This window comes from Amblyomma maculatum, chromosome 7 (assembly GCF_055883805.1).
Source record: "Amblyomma maculatum isolate TAMU_Amacu chromosome 7, ASM5588380v1, whole genome shotgun sequence".
Classification (NCBI taxonomy): Eukaryota; Metazoa; Arthropoda; class Arachnida; order Ixodida; family Ixodidae; genus Amblyomma; species Amblyomma maculatum.
In genome coordinates, this window is record NC_139350.1 from 119,415,569 (window position 1) to 119,428,119 (window position 12,551).

Genomic DNA, 12,551 nt, shown 5'->3' on the forward strand with positions numbered 1-12,551 from the left:
GACAGAAACTGGGTTCATTGTGTTGACGATTCTTCTGTTTTGTTGTCAAAATAGGCAAGCACAATTTCATGGACTAAAATCTAAGGATTTATAATGAACGGAACATCCATTGCCTAGAGGCGTAGATTGTTCCTTTCGAGAATGAATATATATGAGAGCATAGCAGTTTAGAAACAGTTATCAAGAATAGAACTCCAAGAACTCAGTCTCTGAGGCCAATGAACATGGAACAGTCTTGTTAGTTCAGGCCATTTGCTCGAGCTCGAACATTTCGTATTTCTGGTTAATAAAAATCAAAATAAGCGTAGTCATCCAAGAACAAAGACTATCTTCTCTATAGGCGTCTGCATCCTGGATATCCTGTTCAGCGGCGTGGAGAGGGAGCCCAACGACGTTCTTTCTCAGGATGCCGGCCGTACCGGTCGGCGCCGCGAAACGCAACGCTAGGCGGCGCTGTCTCAGAAACGCCGATGCAGCCGCCACCTGATATTTCCTGTTTTTGCTGCTGCCGCGCATTCGTGCCTCATCCTGGCAGCCTCTACCTAGCATCCCACGATATGCGCACCCGGTTGCTGACTGCTTTGTTCGACAGACAGCACCCGAGCATGTAGAAGGGCAGGAATTCTTGCGGCGCCAGTGACGGGGTCACACACGCGAGACCGTACACGGCACGCGTGGAGGTATGGGAAGCAGGAGGGGTCATAACGCGTGCGCAGGCCGCGCAAAACACGCATTGGTGGAAACCGTCAAAATAACCCTCTGTTACGCAAAGAAACGAATAGCCTGAATAGAAAGTACGCCACCGCGATGGCGCAGTGGTTAGGGTTCTCGACTACTGTGCCCAAGTTTGCGGGATCGAATCGCGGTCTTCGTGGCAGCTTTTCGATAGCGGCGAGAAGCAAGGTACCCGTGTGCTGTGCGATGTCAGTGCACGTTACAGATACCGAGGCACACAAAATTTTCGGAGTCCTCCATACTACGTCTCTCATAGCCTGAGTCGCGAACAGAATAGTCTGATACATAAAGGAAACATAATCGGAGGTTGTTTCTGCTACGACTATTACACGGACACTAATTCCACACATTACTAAGCAACTTACATACATTCAGACAAGATAGTATTTTCAGTAAAACAAGGGTGCGTTACTTACTAACTTCGTTCCTTTCCAACACACTTATTTCCGTAAACCAAATTCTAGCACGGCGAAGGGTAGTAATTAGAAAAACTTTGATGTCTTTCTGATAGCTTTCTGTTAAATGGACCATGAGGAGGGATTCAATTTAGCCTGCATTGATAGAGTACTAGTCTGACTAACACGCGAGTGCTTGATATGAGAACGCACCTTTCATATGGGGAAAATATCCCACCACCGATCGCTTTCAGAAGTAGCGTCGACAGTTTTGGCCGCGGGATACACATTGCAGGACACAGCGCCGTTAAATTTAAAAGCTTTATCAAGGAGTTAATTTTGAAAGTGTAAAATGGATAGAAATATTCAAAATCCAATTTCCTCGCCAATTATTGCGTCTTTCGCTTCCTAACAAACATTAACGTGCAGAGAAACACGCATTGAAAAGGGTCTTGCAAACAAAAATGTGAAAGGTCAATAAAAACTAATATTAACTACAATAATAAACCAATTTCCTTATTTTTTGTATTGCCTCTTGAAGAAGTATGCTGCTTCTTGATTTTATTTGCTTCCTGATGCAGTTTGTACTTCGGAGCATTGGGACTGATAAGTGAAAGAAAACATATCGCCCTGCAAAAAGTTCACTAAATCTAGGTTTTAGCATAGGTAGGCAGTTTAGCTATTTACTTCCATATTTATTACAAAAACTCTTTACTGACTCTTTTCAATGCCTGCCAGCCAAAAATACACCGAGCTGTTTAGTGTGGATAATAATCGGCCTGTATATTCGACCTTCAATTACGTAGCCTCTTCCGTTATTCAATAAGGAGACGGTGTCCAGGAAACAAAGATTTTCGACATCGTGAAAATAATTGATTATTCCTTTCAACATGTGCATCCGAGTGGCAGTGTAATTCAGTCGACACCTTAATTGGTAGATTCTGAATTTGCGTTTAAACTTGCGTGTCCTCCTAGCGGCATTAGCCAACGTAGGCTGCGGAGGAAGCTTCCACTTTTGTATAATCGCGCTTTTTACCGATGCCGGCCTGGTAGAGGGAAGAGACGAAGATTCTTGTATACCGGTACGTCACAAGACAGAATAGGAAACTGGGAGCAGTTCAATGAAGATGTTAACCCGACTCGGGAGGGAAGCCGAGAAAGGTGCAACATGCTTCTGCACTGGAAGTTTCCTTGCCGCATTCCCACGGGAAGAAGGCTAGCGTTACTCTCGCACGTAAACCGACCCTCCTACGCAGCCGCACTTCCTCTCGGCTGGAGGTGCGGCGAACAATGGAACCGCAGGAAAATCCCCGCAGAGCTCTTATTGGCTGCGTCTGGAAGGCCACGTGATCGTGCCTGGAGCCACTGGTTGCGTGGCGTTAGAGGCCATCATTCGGCACAACCATTCTCAACAGCCAGAGGTGCAGCTGTGCAGAGGAAGCCGCTCCGGTCACATAGCCACACCTGGTGGTGCTCCGAAGCGGTAAGGATTTCCACTGTTATATTTCTGCATGCTTTTAATTAGTACATGAGGCTATGGCTAGCTCCAACATGCGGTATTCAAAAAGAGGGTCACCAATTTTTAAATATAAGTAATACATCATGACAGGGGCATTGAGCATGTAGGCCATACAGAGCTTCCGATCTTGGGGCATGGGGAGGCCACTGCAAACTTCTGAATATTTTGTACGCAGGATTCCAAACTTACTGGCGGAATTGAAATAATATTCGCAGGCCTTTTGTGGCAACCGCTGCTGTTATTTTTGGCTGAACGTTTTATTTGCATTTGAACGCCATCAACTTGCTTGTGAAAGCGATAACTATTTAACGCCATTGCGACTGGATTCAGAGCTCATGAAAGAGTTTCTGGTACATTTATCAGCCAAGAGCGCGCACACACGCACACACACACGCGCGCGCGCGCGCGTGTGTGTGTGTGTGTGTGTGTGTGTGTGTGTGTGTGTGTGTGTGTGTGTGTGTGTGTGTGTGTGTGTGTGTGTGTGTGTGTGTGTGTGTGTGTGTGTGTGTGTGTGTGTGTGTGTGTGTGTGTGTGTGTGTGTGTGTGTGTGTGTGTGTGTGTGTGTGTGTGTGTGTGTGTGTGTGTGTGTGTGTGTGAGAGAGAGAGTGAGAGAGAGCGCTGCACAAATTCCCATTGAAGGTTCCAGCAAAGATTCACAGCGCGTGCAGACTTCTGCGAGCCCGTTGAGAGTGACAAGTTTCCAGCCTCTAAACCTAATTTCAAGTATAGCGAAGTAGGTAGACTGTACGTCAGTATTTGTTAATTTATGGTTCTTACTAACGCTCGCCCAGCGCTCCTAGACGGCCGCGGCATTTGTAGTGACAAATATGAACGGGGAGGGGCGCAAACGCTTCTACCAAGAAGGTTATAAAAAAACTGCTGTAGTGGAAGTCGCCTACGTCTGCCAATGGTCTCCGGTGAAGCCTGCGTCAGCCCTTTCGTCTGGAGCAAGAAGCGGCCTGCCAAGCGCTTGTGAGAGCTGTTCGCAGGCGTTGCCAGTTTGTTTCAAGAGGTTAAAAGATTCTTAACTTCAGAAGTAATACTGTGGGTAATGAGGCGAATCATACTGGACGCCTCCGAATCACCTTGAACCATTTGAATCTTTGAAAACATCAACGACATCCCTGTATACTGGTGTGGTTTTAACTCTCCTAAGTTAAAGTCGCAGATCAACCTCAATTTTAAAAATTTGAGTCAAGCTATAAGAACGTAGGTGCTACATAGTTGCGTAGCTCAAGTAGAGTATAATGCACTGGTCTAATCGTGCGTTAATTACATATTTTTAGTTTGTTAACTGCCATTAAACTTTGGATTTAATGCGACGTCATGGAGCCATATATCATTAGGTACCTTATGTCAAGTATAATGGCACTGAGCTCATTCTAGGGCCTGATTGCTGTTAATACCTAATAGAGCAATTATTATGGTATAGCTTTAAGTCATATATCATTGGATAGCATATGAGTAGTATAATTTTGCGCTAGACTGCACATCATAAATAATTACTACTACGAAGCTAATTGTGAGTCAGCTTCAAAGGTGTGCTATAATTTCTAGTCATAAATTGTTGCATGTCTATATCGAATACGGTTGTACTAAACAAATGTCATTGCACTACACCAAGTCCTAACATGTGATGATTAGTAATTATGATTGCAATAGAATTGTGCTACAACTTCAAGTCATATATTGTTGAAATGGTCTCGACAAACAGAATCCAAAAATCAAACACCAAAGCCATGTAAAAAAGACCTGATGCTCGTCTAACTCTATTCAACTGAGTCAGGCGAGAACTCTATCTATTTTAGCGGCACTAGCGTGCAGCTTGAATTAGCCTTTGCCAAGGCCCACTGCGGCTGAATTTGCAAGCTCCCTCTCAAGATCTAAATGCACCTAGCCCCGGCCTAAAATAGGAATTAATATGCGCAGGTATTTGCGTTTCTTCTTTTTTTATATATTCTCTTGGAATGTAAGTTTTCAAGACAGCTATAATTCAAGGCATGAGAAATAACCATTCAACAAACGTATGTAACTATGAATTCACTATTTTGAAGACAAAAGGAAAAACGTAGCTTCCGATGCTTCACACAAAAAACACATACTGCTGTTAATAATAAACTCAGCAACCACACTGATACAGGCAGCTTTATTAGGCTTGTATAGCGCGCAAAATACAGCAGTAAACTGGCTTTGAAATCATGCAGTGAACACGTCGATTAAAGCACGCTATTGTCCAATGCATACATATGCTCGCATTGCGCTCTGTGACGCAATTAATGTATGCAATTTCAAGCTGCAAACAAGCGACGTTTGTTGTCTATTTTACCGCCGATTGTGAGAGTATTTTAGCAATTTAATTTGTAATTTGCACAGCAACGTCGTAAAGAGAATGCAGTTGATCAAACCAGAGCCTCCGATATGTTAATGCGCTCGTGTAGCTAGGTATTCTGCTGTGTTGATCGTGTATAAATACAACTCCTTATGTTCCTACTCTATTATAAGTGTTGACATCAATGCACTGTCGTAAATCTCTTAAATAACTTTAGCGCAGCTGATTGTATGAGTATTTTGGTTAGTTGTTTGCTCTACAGACTGTGTGGGATTTAATGGAATTATTCTGATTGGAGCTCATTTATTAGTTTCTCTGTTAGGCAGATTGTTTATGGCTAGTATTGTTTCTTTTTGCTAGTAAATAATCGGCCTTTCGACAAACTACTCCCACGACTAAAGTATTTTGTTAAATATAAAAAAATGCAAGATATGTCATTCTATTCTATTAATCAGCAAATTTCTCCTCTAGGAGCCCATTAACTCGATTTCAGGCGATGGTGACAAAATTGGTAGCCTTTTTTTGCCCGAGTGCATATGACTTCAATGAAAAATTCGTTTATTCATTGGCAACTTACAGTAACACTAAGGCAAAATAACACGGGCGTTATAGATAAATGAAGCGAGAAGTATTGAAATTTTAATAAATCATATAAAATATAGGTGTGTTTAGTTTATTATTCTAGGGCTAGAATATATATATATTTTTCGATTTTTCACTCTGGCATCTGAAGTCAGCAAAATATTTTATTTGCCAATTCTTGAAAAACACTAATTAGAGAGTTTTAGAGAGATTACAGAAATAAATTTCATTTCGCAGTTTATTTCAGGTTATTTTCAGGCTTGTTTTCAAGGAAAAAACAACCATGAAAAGTGGTTCGCGAAACATTCGATTTTCAGTCAATTTGTTTCCCATAGCCTTGATTGCTTAGCACCCAGTTGAAAACTCTTAATAGGGCTAAAATGATAAAAAATATCACGTAAAGAAAATTTGCTTGAAACTCGCTTTTTCTGCGAGATACAGAAGCGTGAAAATTTCCAGACAAATGCGAAACAGTTGAGCGCGTCACATATGGGACGTTTGATATGGAGTGAACCTTCCGCACTCCACCGTTTTTGCCTCTCCCGAAATGGCTGACGCCGGGGTTCACTTTTTGGGCGCCACTTCCACTCCGGAAGGTTTTTGTTATAACCTCCTCGACTTTTACTGGCAGCCTTAATTTAGATGCACAATACAAGGGCGGTCAGGACCGGGATATGGCTGTCTGTAGGCCCTGGTTGGTATCCGCTAAGTAGAAAGGGCAGGTAGGGTGGGGGTTTTGGACAGGGGTCTGGGATGAGGACTAAATGGCCGGACGCTAGAGAATTCACAAAGTCACGCCTCCTTGTTGACTTCACTCACGGTTGTACACATCAGACGCGTGCGGCGCTTTATCTCCTGTTCGAACTGAAAGTGGCTCGCCGTGGACGCTGTCTGCGTGCAACCTCCTCCCAGCCAAATATGACTTGTCGTTACTCGAGCCCAGGGAACGTGGCCATGAGTTCCGAAAAATAAATTTGTAGTCTCGAAGCCCGCGATACCAAATTCTTTTGGAACGCATGAGCATCGGCTGTTTTATCCTTTCCGCTACTCAAGGGACTGAAGCTGAGTGTGGCATGCATTTTTTGACGGCTGAGGGAGTCGACATTGTTATTGCATACGTGAACCTCGCTGTTAGCCGCACGGCACCACGGTCGTCGCATGCCATCACTTAGTTCAAAACGGTGTTCAACCGTTTTCGCAACACCGGAGCTGTGCATCCTCAAAGAAGACGACGTGACCTTGTCCTCAGCGAAGATTTTTGAGACCGGTGTCTTAGCCTACGTTAACTGGAAGTCATAGACGAGCGCCAAAGAAATCGCTGATGCATGTCAAAGCCATGCCACTTCAGTTAGAACAGTTAACATTAGTTTTAACGGTATCATATCTCTGCATCAGGGACTCACGGACAGCTACTTCCAGCCAATGCTAGATTTCTACAATTGGTGCCTCATCCAGTGCGACCAAGATGAACATATTTTGAAAGAATATGCTTTTGACCGACGAGGGGCAGTTTCATTGAGGTACGGGAGTCACCTTGTACAATGCGCACTACTCGCCTATAGGAACCCCACACTGTCTGCAAGAACACAGGCTCCAGTCACAGTTTTTTGTGTGAGGTGTGGAATGTTTTAGGGCGGCATCATTGGGTCATGCATTGTGGAAGGAAACATGACAGGCAAGCGGTACACAGACTGCATTCTAAAGGATGTGATCGAAGACTTCGCATCGGAACTTCCTCTTACCTTTACGTGTTCGATGTGGTACCAACACGCCACTACATTCGTCTTCCTGTGCTGTGCGTTTTCTTGATATCAACTTTCCTTCGCAATGGATTGAACTGGGCCAAGGTCACCAGACTTGACGCCATTGAACTTTTTTCTTTGGGGGCATGTTAAAAGTAAACTGTAAGAAACGGCTCCAAAAGAGCTGAAAAATCTCAAGGACCGAATCATCACAGCGTTGGCAAACGTCTCACGTGACATGATTGTGCGTTCTGTACGGTAATTAAAACATTGCGCGCTTATGTATTGGCATGCAAGCCTACCATTTTCAGCATTTGCTATGAGCTAAAGAAATAATATATCATGACTGCGACCACAGTGTATGTTTGGTTGCGGTTCTGTTTTTTTTTTCTGTTTTTTTTTCCGGAGCGCAAAAGCCGTTAAACGCTTTTCAAAAGCGACCTCAGTGGTACCATAAATCAAAATTATTTCCCATCGGGCAATGCATTTTTGGGACCGCATGTCGCGTCCCCACTCAGCGCTCGTGATGACGTCATATTTGGGCGGCAGGGGAGGGTTTAACGGATGATGGCCACGACGCCGCTTTTTGGTCGAAGATAACGCGCAGCGCGCGTGTTTTGCCGAAAACTGTGAGTGACGTCACCACGGGGGCGTTACTTTCCGGCGGTCAGCTGCCGCACGAAGCCCGTAACGCGCGTCCGGAGAGCTGATGTTCTGAGCGCTGCAGCTCTCCACACAATTAAGTTTTTGGAAACTAACAATAAATATCGTCGTAACACGATCGTCTCCTATTTCTAAATTACAATTAGGCAGCTACTTGCAATATTTAAAATACTAACTGACAAATTCAAGTTATTATTCCACTAAACAGCACATATACGCCGTTTTATAGCACCCGCAATGGCCTCTGATCAGTTCATCAACAAAATTACAGCTCATTTGCATAGTTAATCAAAGGTAAAGGCTTTATAATTCACGCATTTTACACTTTGTTATGGTCCGTTTTGCATGAGCACGCTCGGCACGTATACTCATTCTTTGTGCTTCTAGGTTCTTTCATCGTTTATCTGATATAAAAGAATCAGTAGAGTCGCGTTCCCGCTCTCTTCGTAACCGCTGTACTTCCGCACGTCGAGCGAGGTAAACTTGCGCCGCAGTGCCAGAAGGCCCGGCTTCATTCATTGTGGTACGAAGCAAACGCGCTTCGCAGCCGCGTCCTCAGCTTTCCTTGCACCATGTTCAGTGGTTCTTATTACACATGAGTGAAAATAGCCACGATGTATTGCATCCCTCTTTGGAATGCACTACTCTGCGCCTGAAATGTCTTCGGTGGGATCGAACGGGAAGATAAAGTGATTTGAGGAGAGTGTAGGGAATCAGCAAAACAGATTGTCCAGAGTTTCTACGTCAACACATTCCGAGCAGTGGAAGAAGGTCTCCAGGAAGAGAAAAAAGGTGATCCAAGAGCAGGGAAATGCGCTTGAAGACGAGCGCCAGTTCAGGCGAGGAGGTAAGCACAAGCTGCTTCACGACGCGGGTAGCGGCTCGGAACCGAAGTCCAGGGAGCACCTCGCATGTTTGTCTGCTGTTCGTGAAGGAAGAGCACCGGACGCGATATTCGGAGGTCGTAGGTTCGGTCCCCACCATCGGCACGTTGTTTTTCCTTCTACTTTGTGCTTACTTTTCCCCTAGACAGGTTACGTTACTAATTTATGTGATTACCGAAGTAAAAATTAAAAAGAAGACAATGTACACTCCCCAATGCTTTCCTTGGCCTCCCCGACTGTTGGCTGCTTTCCTTCATGTATTATAACGAGTACCCTCATTTCCCCTTCATTTATCTGCTTGATGCGAGGGGAGAGATGCAGATGTTGAGGACGCGCGAGCGACACACGACTGCTCCGTCCGGAGTAACCCACATTCGTACAACATAGCCCGGTGAAGGCCGCGACGCCCGCAACTGTGACACGTCCCACTCTCTCACTGATTGGATCTGAGCGGCCGCTCCGCCCCCTCATTGTTAAGTAGCGTAATGTGGGCGTCGCCACCTTCTCTTTTCCTTCACGTTCAGGCCGAGGCGAACAGAGAGAGAGAGAGCAGCTTCTGCTACAGCTGCACGGCCGCTCCACCTCCCCAATGCCGAGCCGCGCGCGTCACTTCAAGTTCACGAAGAGAAAGTGAGCGGCTCCGGACAGAAATCGTCGAAATCCGTGATGGCGGCTAGTAGTGCTACGCACAAAAGTTTTACCTGTGAAAGCAAACTATTTAATATTACTTAAAGTTAAGCCTAAACTCTTTTCGCAAAAAAAATTGAGTTGTGTGCGGCATTTCATTGGTTTTTTTTGCCCGATGAACAAGACTATCATACTTAAATGTGGTAGAAATGAACGCAAACAGCAGTTTTTACAAGAAAACGACCACCAGCAGTTCCGCCCTCCAGCCAACGCCGCTGCTGTCCGTGATTGGCCGGGCCCATGATGACGTAATTCTCGGTTTGCCAGGCCGGCGCCGCAGGTGTTGCTGCGTGCGCGTTGCTTCAGGTGACTTGAGAGCTAAGTTTTAAATGTTAAAATGTTATTTATTATTCGAACAACGGAAAACACATTGGACACTTACCGTACGCATTCGAGCAACCAGCAGCTCAAAAAAAAAACGGTGCTACGAACAACGTTGTCGAGTACACCTACAGCAAATACAAAATTACCACATTTGCGAGAGTGGAAAATCCGCTCCCGAGTGCTAAAAGCGCACGGACTGGCACGCTTTAACAACTGCTCTTTATACACTAAATCGCATCTCCATACACCGTAAACTCAGGACAACCCAAAGAGTGCGATCCAGCGCACTCTTAAAAAGGTGGTTTCTTTATCCCTAAAAAAGGAGTTCTGCTTTACTCTTGCGTACAGAGAGGTATTTAAAGTGTTCAAAGGACTAATCATTTTACTTCTCTAAGGACAGGGTTTTTTGTTGTTTTTTAGTACATATCGGGTCACAAAGAAGTTATTGCGGCATCGATTGGCACTGTTAAATACTCATTTGAGTAGTATTTCGGCTCCTTCCTTTGAAGTGGTTTAAAATTGTAATTCTGGAAGTAATTTTTAATGCCATAATGGTGACATTCAGGTTCCAAAAAATATAGTCACTTAACTAAGGAGCTCACTTTAAATGCAGCACTAAGACACAAGACTAATTTTAGAGGTTGGTGTTCCAGAGTGAATGCATCAATGACATAACAAACACTGATTGCAATGAATGCTTTTATTGCTGCAGAAACTTTGAGCCCAGTATTTGGTAGCTGACTTTAGAACTTTGCGGAGAACGAAAAGTGGAATGTCTTCACCTGCGCTCTACTTGAGTATCCAGTGTGAAATTCAGGAAAGGGAAAACAGAGATGGCACACTTTAGCCGTGGAGGACACCTTTTTAGTATTGCTAGTCGATATTCAGGCATCCCTTCTTACCGCTGCTTGCGTGAGATGACGTCAAAGGATGTTCCTTCAGAAAGTAACAAAGAAAAAAAAATCGCCAGAACAGCTGCACACATATAAGCTTCCATTATATTACACGGTTCTAGTTCAGTTTCAGTCAAGTGCGAATAAACCAATTTACAATATGTTTTTTGTGAAACTGCCTTTGTTGAAATTATTTTTCTTACAATGATATATGGAATAACTTTGTTATCGATTAGTGCCGGTTCTACATACCTGCATTAATAACTAATCTACTAACATCTACCCGTTCCTAGTCGGCTGAGAACATGCTGGACCGGTTTCTGAGGATATTAGACGCTGCACAGTCTCTTTCAAGGGCATTGATTCAATGCGGTCAATTGAAAGCAGTGTCACTTGCGTACCTATTACTTGTGAATAATAAAAGTGAAAAATAAAGTTTATTATAGACCCACTGGTACTTTTGCATTACATTTTACTGGTTTACTACAAAGATTGGAATAGTGGCTTTTTTGCACTACAGGTTGTTCCAATTATTGAGTTCATCAAGCGTTCTAAACGAACGTTTAAATCTTAACTAAAAATATAGCATGTGAACTGAGGTCCCGCTTCTTGTACAAATGCAGTAGAAGATTGGGTAACCCACAGAGAGGCATTGTTAGGGCGTCTTCGCTCCGCGTACGGGTTTCGGGGACGACAAGTAGGGGGAGCTTATATTGTAATCCATTTCGCATCCACTACGAACCTCACATCCTCATTTCCAGCCCGCCTTCATTCTTCACATGGCTTTGCTTTCGCGGCCGGAGTTTGTCGACGGATCTTTATCTATTTCTTTTTTGCCTTCTCGATATTGGCATTTTTAACAGCAGAACGAAGGGCCTTGCAAACCAGAAACAAAGAAACGAATCGGAATGAGCTAATATTTCCCCTTTTTTTTATTCAAGAAGTTTACAACGCTAAAGGCTGACACATTTTGAACAGCACGCACAGCCAACCAAAGAGATATAGCACGCAGTCTTTTCCACGTTACGTCCGCTGCCGAAAATTCCGCGCGGCGTTTCGACACCACCAGGCAGAAAAAAAAAATTGAATCCACCCTACAGGCGGCCGTTGATGCGATCGAAGACCAACTCGACGGAACGGGGCTCAGATGCTCGCCGAGCAAGTCGGAGCTCCTCGTCTACCCGCCCGTCAAGCACCGCAAATCCAAGAGCAGCCCGAGAGAGTACGAGGCAATCAAAGTCAAGACCAGAAAGGGAAACGCGATCCCAAGAGTCAACAAGATCAGAGTGTTGGGAATGACGATCGAGACGCACGGCAGAAACGTCGAGACCGTCATCCGGCTCATTACGAAAGCAGCGAACGCCACGAGAGTACTCAAACGAGTCACGAACAAGAAAAGTGGAATGAGGGAAGAGAGCCTGATCAGACTGATCCACTAGTTCGTCATATGTCACGTAGCGTACGTGGCGGTCTACCAAAAGTGGAAGAAGAGCGAGAGAAACAAGATAGATACCCACAGAGCCTACAAGACGGCACTGGGACTGTTCGAAACAACGAGCACCAAACGCCTCCTGCAGCTGGGGGTGCACAACACGCTGGAGGAGATAGCGGAGGCCCAACGCGCCGCACTACTGGAAAGACTGTCTACGACCAAGGCCGGCCGGAAAATCCTGGACAATCTGGGAATTGGATATCAAGGCAGGGAGCAGACGCAGCTCCCCGTCCCCGATGAAATCAGGCGCAACATCAGAGTGGACTCGGTACCGAAGAACATGCACCCGGAGTATAACAAAGGGAG